This window comes from Mustela erminea, chromosome 10 (assembly GCF_009829155.1).
Source record: "Mustela erminea isolate mMusErm1 chromosome 10, mMusErm1.Pri, whole genome shotgun sequence".
NCBI lineage: Eukaryota > Metazoa > Chordata > Mammalia > Carnivora > Mustelidae > Mustela > Mustela erminea.
This window is the reverse complement of record NC_045623.1, coordinates 67,268,803-67,278,032: the sequence shown is the minus strand read 5'-3', so window position 1 is coordinate 67,278,032 and position 9,230 is coordinate 67,268,803. Positions and strand designations below refer to the sequence as shown.

Below are 9,230 nucleotides of genomic sequence, written 5' to 3'. Positions count from 1 at the left end.
AGTTGCACATTTCAAGTGTTCAGTAGCCCATTTATGACTAGTGACTATCGTATTGGACTAGGCAGTTGGAGTTACAGAGAAGGAAAATAGAGCTCAGGGAGGGGGAGATAATTGGCCAAGCCACCCTGCTGGGAAGCTGTGGAGTCAAGACTAGAACATGGGTTTCTGATTCAGAACCCTGCGGGGCTTCCCTTGCTCCTAGTGCCTCTTCACTGTACCAAGCTGGTTTAACTCCTGTGGAAGGAAAGTGTCTTCCAGTTTTGGCTGACCATGATTGGAATGTAAGGGAGCTCATGTCATGCCTCTACAGTTCAACTCTCAGAGTTGATGACTTGTCCCGTGATGGATTTGTGGTGGTGAGCGCTCCTGTCTTTGGAGGTATCCAGGTGGAGCCTGGATGACCAGTCACCTGCTCAGATTCTCGATCAAGGCTTCTAGACTGAGGGGGAGATTCTTTGAGGATCACCCTTCTAGCGCATAATTTACAGTGAGGGGAGGAAAGGTAACCTTGCCTCACCTACTCCCAGTCTGGTTAGGCGCTCCTTGGAACCCCCATGGTCCTTCAGGGCCCTGGGGAAGAGCCTTAGGGAGCTGAGAGGTCTGGGACTCCCCCCGGAGCCATATGGCTGCCACCCAGAGCCAAGGGATTGTGGATGAAGAGATTGCAGTGACTGGGGAGCCCAGCCCGTTTCAATCTGGGAACTGCTCCACTTGCAGGGGTTGGGGGAAGGGAGGCAGCAGCTGCTGGGCTTCTTATGGAGGGCAAAAGAGGCTGTTTACTGGCCATCACCTGGTTCTAGCACCAGCTGCTGAGGTGGGGATCATGCCCACCTGACCCCGGGAGCCACCACTGCTGCTGTGCTCTGCGCTGGGGACAGTGGACAGAACACCTGGACTGTTGGCCACTCCCCACCTCATTTGAAGTCCTTGGTGGCTCTCCACTGCCCTCAGAACTTTGCACCCTCCTTCATGGCCTTGGGTCCAGTGTGGCCTGACTCAGTCTTAGCTCCTCGCCCGTATTCCAGCCACCCTGGTCTCCCTGCTGCTCCCTGAACCACCTTTCCACAGTCATTCCTTCAGCCTGGAACTCTCTATCTTTCCACCCACCCATTTCCACCTGTGCTTTCTACAGCCAGCCTAGATGTCCTTTCTTCTGGGAAGACTTCCTTGAGGTGCCCCCTCATGCTCCACCCGAGGGAACCCTGTGCTTCCCAGTTAGGGGCCACTCTACTGGTATGCCCACCTCTGAATCTCCAGAGCCCAGCCAGTAAGCTGGCAGGGCATGAGTGTTGGGGAAGCAGGGAATTCCAGAGGAACCCAGTCCCCTTGCCCCTGCCCCTCCTGCTTCCCTTTCCTGTCCCCTCCTACTGCTGCTCACCTGTCCAGTCTCCACTCTGGCACCACCTCCCGCCTGGCTGGGTGAGGAAGCTCCTGCCTGCTCCCACTCATATCCCTCAACAGTTCCCAACCTCTGTGTGCCTCAGTTTCCACAGGAGGATCAAACGGAAGTAATGACGGCTCATGGTGAGGGGTAATCTACGTTTAGCGTGGTGGCTGGTACATCATAAATATTCAGTACATTCCAGTTATTAGCGTTCGCTCTAGCATGTCTTCCCTTCTGAGACTGCCTGCCCCGGTGGACCGTGAGCTCCTCCAGAGAAGGGCTGGATCGGGCTCAGTGCAGGTCATCAGAGCCCAGGGCCTGGCCTGGTCTGGGTGCAGGTTTGTTGAGTGTGTGAAGTTAAACCAGGATGCCATTCTAGACGAGATTGCTAAAAGGTCAACTTAGCTCTTATGACCATAGGCACCCAGTGTGGGTTCCCTGAGAGCAAGTCCCCTAGACCAGCTTTGGCCCTTTGCCAGGTTTAGGGGACTCCCCCGATACTGTGTGTCTTTGTGACGTTGGCACTGGAACTTTTGGGGATAGCTGGGAACTTCTGGGAGGGACTGTCTCAGGCAGTGTCCTCTCCCAGGGGAAGAGAATCTGAGAGGGTCCCTGGAGGTGTGATCCAGCGCTCTTCTTTCAGCCTCCCCTTCCTGGTCATTTTTATCAATGGCCTGGCCAAGGCCACTGAGAGCGTGTGGATCAGATTTGGGGAGGACAGGAAGCTGGGGGGGAAGGGCTAATGTATGGGACGAGGAAGTTGGGATGATGCAGACCCCAGCAGGCTGGGCCCTCGGGCCAGTTCTGACCTGATAAAACTGAGCACGGACATATGTTGGGCCAGACCTGGCTTCCACAACTGGGAAGATCACAGACTTTGGGGTGAGGGTTGGGGGCTGAGCCACAGCAGCAGCACATGGGAAGGGACTTCAGGGTTGGTTTGCTGCCAGCTGACTGAGTCATGTAGGGAATGGGGCTGCTGAAGGGCCAGTGGACCCTCTGCCTGTGGGGCCAGAAACCTGGGAGCTTATGGATGAGGCCATGGACGTGCACTGACATTGAGACCCACCGGGAAAAGGACAGGGGACAGAGGTGTGTGCCTTGCTGCTGAGGTAGGTGGTGGTGACAGAGTTGTGGGTCTGGGGAACCAGTTGTGGGGGGTGGGATCTGTGGAGCAGGGAGCAGAGCAAACCTGTGGAATGCTGGGATTTGGGGGGGGAGGTGGTTGTGGCAAGTGACAGTGAAGTTCTCAGCTCAGCACCAAGAATAACTTTCTGCCCTGGAAGTGACCACCTTGAGAAGTAGTGAATGCCCAGTGACTGTAGGTGTGCAGGCAACTTGCGATGGCCACCCAATAAGTAGATTGAAAGCCTGGTTTACTAGCATGACAACACCCAGAGTCACAACATCCCAGCACTAGGATGTCTGGGACAGGAAGGAGCCCAGAGCCCCATGGCCAAGGCCCCGGGTTCTGGCCTCAGCTGACCCATTCAGGGAGGCTCCCTCAAGCCGGCCCTGGGATGCAGCTGCAGAGAGTCCACCAGAAAGGTGGCTGGAAGGAGGCATCTGGGGGTCCACAAGAATCCCTTTAGCCCTTCCAAGCATCATGGTTTGCATCTCCCTGGAGCAGATGACAGGCCCAGCAGCTGACAGCAAGTGCCACGTTAGCGCCGCATTACTCTTCCCAGATGGCTCTGCCACACCCTCTCCTTCACGCCAGCTCTTTCTAAGACCTGAGGCAGGATGCCCAGACTCCCACTTGGCTAAAGTCAGGGTCATCTGGTCCCAGTACCCCCTACCCAGGGTACATGTTTCTCTACCTCCTTTGCTTGTACACTTCAGAGGACAGAGAACTCACTACGTTCTGTCAGCCCCTCCATATGAGCTAGCTATGCTTATTAGAAAGTCCTTCCCAGTGCCAGAATGCAATCCACATTCAGGGAAGAGAATTCCCCATTCTGGGCTCAGCCCTGCCCTCTGCAGCTACATAGACCAAAGCTCTTTGGTTCCACTGTAGATGTTGTGGGGCTCAGAATGCAGAGGTGGGGTGGGAAAGGAGGAGGGCTGGATTGGGGGGTGGGCACAGGGCCAGGCATGGGTCTAGCAGGACACCGCAGCCTTGCCATCCCCAACTGCCCTCTGAAGGTCCCTCCTTTCCAGCAGACCACTGGGCACCAGAACAATGCTTCATTGGGTCTTGCAGATAACAAGCTGACAACTAATGTGCACATAACCAGCTTGAACAGAATTGAAAGTTGAAGCTGGAGGAGCCACAGCAGCAGCCCTCAGAGCTCACAGTCTGACCATCGACCTTTCTAGTCACCTAGTCACCTTCTACCAGGAGGGCAATAAGGGTCTCGTCCAGTTCCTAACTCCGCAAGACCTGAACTCCTACTGCTTTCTTTCCCCCAAGGCAAAGAACGTCAGGTGTGAGGGAGCCAGAGGATTCCCACGGAGGGCCACTCTGCTCTACAGTGGCAGACGGTCATCGTCTCTGCCATGAGGAACAGCATCCTTAGGATGTCTGGTTATGACCACTGTCCCCATGTCATGGTTAGAAGTCCCCCACTCCCAGAGTTGAAAGGAACATGGGTCTCCTGCCTCCTCTCCCTCCGCCAGACAGTTCCTGCTGTCTCTCCACTGAGGACTCAGGCTAGGCTGCCCAAGTGAGGCTCTCTCCAGCTCAAATGAGACCTTCCAGGGCAGTGGCTCCTGACAGACAAGGGCAGTGGAGCTTTTCACAACCTCCCCTGCCTCCCCAAACTCTGCTATGTCCCCAGCCTGCCCCTTGTTGAACACTGGCTCTGGGTGCTGAGGGTCTCAGGAAAGAATGGGGTGGGTTCGTGGTCCTCAAGGAGCTCCTGCCAGTTGGTGGAGAGACCTGTACTGGGCAACACACGACCTTGGGTTCCAGCTGTGATGGGGAAAGGCCAGAAGCAGGGCCTAGCCCAGCCTGGGAATCTAGGCTTCCCGGAGGAGGTGGCTGCTGAATGGAGCCTTGCAGGATGAGGAGTTCTCTACCTGGATGGGGGAAAGAAGGAGCATGGGTGTCCATGAGGGATGATAAAACCGGGGAGGTTTGCAGAGTCACCAGCTGCTGGTCTGACCCCACCCGCAGCGCACAGCTGGGCCATGTTCCCCATTCGGATGAGTAAGGCCATCAGCTGACTGGGCAAGAGGGCCAAGGACAGATCCCAGGGCTCCCATCAGAGAGGTCAGAGGAGCTTTGCTAAAAGAGGCTGCCCCATGACTTGCGGGGCAGAGCCGACATGCCTACGGCCTATTCCTCCTGCCTCCCTTACGCTCACGGCGACCTGGGGAGCCCGGTGCCATTGCCCCCCGCACACTGGCTCCCCAACCAGACTTGCATTGGCCGCGCCGCCCAGGACCTTCTCCAATAAGTCAGGACGTGGGTGTTTGAGTGTTTTCTGCCAAGCTAGAGTTCCTCAGGAAGGGGGAGAAGGGAGTGTTAGGTTTCTCTGGCCAAACATGATTTCCTGATTCTAAGAAAAATCAGTTTAAAATTCTTACAAGAAAGAAAGGAAAACAGCACACACCCAGGAAGGCACAAGCACACACAGAAGTACACACTCTACACACGCGTGAAGAGACACACCACGTGGTCCTGCGCGGACCCACATACACACTTGGATTTCTTTGCTTTGGTGTGAAGCTTACAAAACATTGTGCCATGCTCAGCATCCGTAAATCACAAACACATGGATTCAGTTTCCCCTGAATGATGCCTGGTTTAAGAAATTGAAGAATGAGGAGAGTGGAGGGTTTGGCAGAGAACAAGTGGAGAATTGGAGGCCCTCACTGGCTCCAGATGCTGGTCTGACCCACCCCTTCTTCCCGGTGTCGCTTGTCTGGGGATGTGTGAAAACAAGACGCAGTTGACTTCCCGAGCTCAGAAGCAAACGCCAGCCCGTTTGGGGCCTTGACGGGCCACCAAAAAAGAAAAATAAAGAAAGCACCTGCCGGGAACAGCTTTGTCACTTGGCTGACGGCATCATGTCTCTTTTGTGGCTGAGGCCAGGCATGTGGTAAATAACAGAGCTCATAACTCCAGAGTTGTGGGACACAGTGATGCCCCAAAAGGACATCCAGCAGCATCCTAAGTGTCGAGTGAAAGGAGAGGGGTTTTGCAAACTCTGCATCGTCCGAGTGGAAGATGAAAACAAGTTTATGGAGACGGGGGTGCCACGTGGACAATTCTTACAACATCACATTGAATGAAAAAGAAAGAAAAAAAACCACACAGACTTATTTTTGTGGAAGTAACAGTAACGTCTCCTCTGAGAACTCAAAGGAAGAGGAAGTTGCCAGTACCGTTTGGGATAAACTATAAATTAAAAGCAAAAGTGATCAGAGTAGTGACAGGTGCTATAACTGAGAGAAAATGGGAAAGGAAGGCCCCCAAGGCTCCAAAGACTTGACTTTTCTAGTGGAAGAGGATTAGCGTGGGGTTAGTCAGCACTGGGGCACAAAGAAGAGAGCTGAGAGCGGCAGAGCACTCAGGACACACCCAAGCACCACCCATGGGAGGTGGACCATTGTTCAAGGACATGACCATTCTGCAGCAGGTCCTAACCATCCGACTATTCCTGCGCCAGTATACTGGGAGGCAGGATTTTCTAAATTCTGTCTGAGGCTTCCGTGTGCATAGGTAGAGAGAGCTAGTTTCCTTGCAACCATTTTCATTATTAGAAAACATTTTCAGGGGCGCCTGGGTGGCTCAGTGGGTTTAAAGCCTCTGCCTTTGGCTCGGGTCATGATCCCAGGGTCCTGGGATCGAGCCCTGCATCGGGCTCTCTGCTCCGCGGGAAGCCTGCTTCCTCCTCTCTCTCTCTCTCTCTCTCTCTGCATGCCTCTCTGCCTACTTGTGATCTCTTTCTGTCAAATAAATAAAATCTTTAAAAAAAAAAAAAAACATTTTCAGGGGTGCCTGGGTGGCTCAGCCAGTTAAGTGTCTGCCTTTAGCTCAGGTCATCTTTACGGGGTTCTGGGGTCGAGCCCCATATCAGGCTCCCTGCTCTTCCTCTCCCTCCGCTGCTCCCCCTGTTTGTGCCCTCACTCTCTTTCTCAAATAAATAAAATCTCTCAAAAAAACAGAAAACATTTTCAAATGGCAAATACAAGGTAAGAAGGCACATTTAGTCCAGGGGAAAGGAGAGACTTTTGTGGTTTGTTGGACACACCTTAAGACTTTGGGACCTTAAGATCCACATGCAGAGTTATGAAAAGTGCCTCAGTTTGCATGAGAGGCTCAGGGGCCTTCTGAGAGAAAAGAGACTAAGATCCCACTCCCTGGTCCCTGCAATTTGAAGTTAGGGTCAGGGTATACTAGGGTACCTATGACCAAGATCTGCTGGCGCTAAAAGCCCCCAGGGCTGACCCAACAGGAGGGAAATGGGCTCAGAGGTCAATTCCAAGGAACCAAGCTCAGGGCATGACTGAGGCTGCTTTAAGAACAATGACAGGGTACTTCCAGCATCTGGGAGCCAGAGCAGGGGGTCCTGTGCTGACTTGAACCAGACCATGCAGAGCCTGTGGGATCCCCAGCTGGTAAGCCTGCAGGGAAAAATGCCCCGGCCTGAGACTGTGTGCACCTGTGCAATTGTGTTTATCTTTGTGAATGAATAAACTGTCATTTTGTCTGTTTCATTGTCCCTTGCCAGCATCCAAGGACTGGCCTCACAGCTCAGGGGCTCAGATGAGGGTGAACTTCTGAGTCAGTCAGCCAAGGATTACACCCTGAGCCTGGTGATTCATTACTAAGAAGGATAAGAGCAAAGATAACAGTGGCAGAATTCGGATTGTGGGATGACAGAAGGATCATTTTTCTCAATTCTCTAAAATGTTTATAATTATAGAATTTTTTAAAGTACAAAAACATCTTTAAAAGGCAACTCCAGAGCATCCTCCAAGGGTCAGTTCAAATGTTGGTCACGAAACTCCCCTGAATTCTGCCCCAGCTGCTCCTCCACTGCTCTTTACTCATTTAATATGCATTTATTAGATACCTACGACAGAGCAGGCCCTGTGATGTCTTGTAAGAGACAGAGGAATTCATTTTCTTCAGAATTCTTTTTATGATAAGAGCATTGTCTCTGTTTAGAAGAAATTCCTTGATGAGCCATGTGGACCAGACATGAGCAGCACCTCCACCCCACCCTACTCCAGGAACAGGGCAGGAGTCGAGGCGGCTTTTGAAAGCCAAGGAGGACAGGATTTCTGGCTGGTCGTAGAATAGGGGGAGAGAGAAGGAAGGTGGAGAGAGAGAAGGAAAGAGATGGATACACCCTATGTTGACCGCCCCGCCTCGCGGTGATCTACACCCTTGTATCATCTCTCTCCTTAAGGGTTGATGGGATCTGTGACTTGCTTCTAACTAAGAGGACATGGCAAAGGTGATGGGACATCACCCCCATGATTATGTTATGTGAGACTGTCTCAGCAGACTGGAGAGTGAGGGATCCTCCTCTTGGCCTTGATGAAGCCAAAAGCCATGTTGGAAATCACCTTTGAAGAGAGCCAGAAGGCTGGGAACCTCTGGTAGCCTCTAGGACCTGAGGATGGCCTACAGCTGACAGCTATTAAGAAGCTGGGTCCTCAGACAAATAGCCACAAGGAAATGACTTCTGCCAGTGACCCAGATGAACTTGGAAATAGATGCTTCCCTGGCTCTGCCTTCAGATGAGAACACAGCTCTGCGAATGCTTCAACTGAGACCTCATTCAAGCCTCATGAGAGCCTGAGCAGAGGATCCAGCTGAGCTATGCCTGGGCTCCCGACCCCTGGAAAGTGGTAGATAATTAATGGCTAAGTTTGTGGCAATTGTTCCCAAGTAATAGATAACTAGTATACACAGAGAGAGAACCAAGAGATGGCCGAAGGGCTTACACTTCTCAATATGGTCCTTCCCTGTGATCTTGCCCCCAACTGTCAGTGAAATTACTAACTTTGTGCACGGTTCGAAGCAAGGGATCTGTGTGTGAACAGGAGACTGGCAAAGGCTGTCCCCTGACTAGTTGCAGGAATGTGAAGGCAGAGGAAAGCAAGAGGCACTAGGAATTCCTGGAGAATGAGGTGACCGTGACAACCATCTCACCTGGAATGACTCTGGGCGTGGGCGACACGTGAGTGTCACGTGGACACACATGGTGCCTTGTCTGTGTGCCTGCTAAGGCTGCCACGAACACAGGTGTGCAGGTGTATCCATGTTCCCAGGTGCGCCCGAGCCCAGAGAGGCTTCCCAGAGGAAGTGATGAGGACAGGTGCTGAGTAAAAGCATGAAGAAGGAAGAGGTCACTCGAGGGGGTTGCCTGCTGAGAGCTTAAACCCAGGTGGAGGGTTTCGTGAAACATCTCTGGGCCTCGGAGAAGCCTGGTGAAGCTTTCATGAGTCAGAAAAAACAGCTGACATTCATCCTGTAACAGGGGCTCTGCTGGGCGCTCCAAGGACATTATCTTATTTCATTCTCAGAAGGGAGGTGGGTGTTCTCCCCATTATACAGGGCAGGTTACTAAGGCTCAGATGCTGAGAGACTTGGTCAGGTTCAGACCTCCAGTGAGTGACTTCAAAGCCCCAGCTGCTCCCTGGCAGTCTCCTGCAGGTTTTCAGCCATGCCGGCCAGTACCGAGGGCCCACTGCCCTCTCTGTGAAGTACGAAGCCACAACTGGCCAACGGCAGCTTGCACTCAGCTGGGCTGTGGCGTGCCCGTCTGAGGAGGGGGCTCAGGCCAGGTGCTGGCTTGGAGTGGATTCTGCAGTAGGAGTGGCTAGTCCAGACAGGAATGCTGATTTATTTCTATGTCACTACTATGCAAAAAAAAAAGGGGGG

General features: G+C 52.9%; 1 protein-coding gene across 1 annotated transcript in view; it reads right to left on the bottom strand.

Moving 5' to 3' along the window:
- SLC1A7 (solute carrier family 1 member 7) overlaps positions 1-9,230 on the bottom strand; it is a 44,440-nt gene that overhangs the window by 25,029 nt on the left and 10,181 nt on the right. The window lies entirely within an intron of this gene.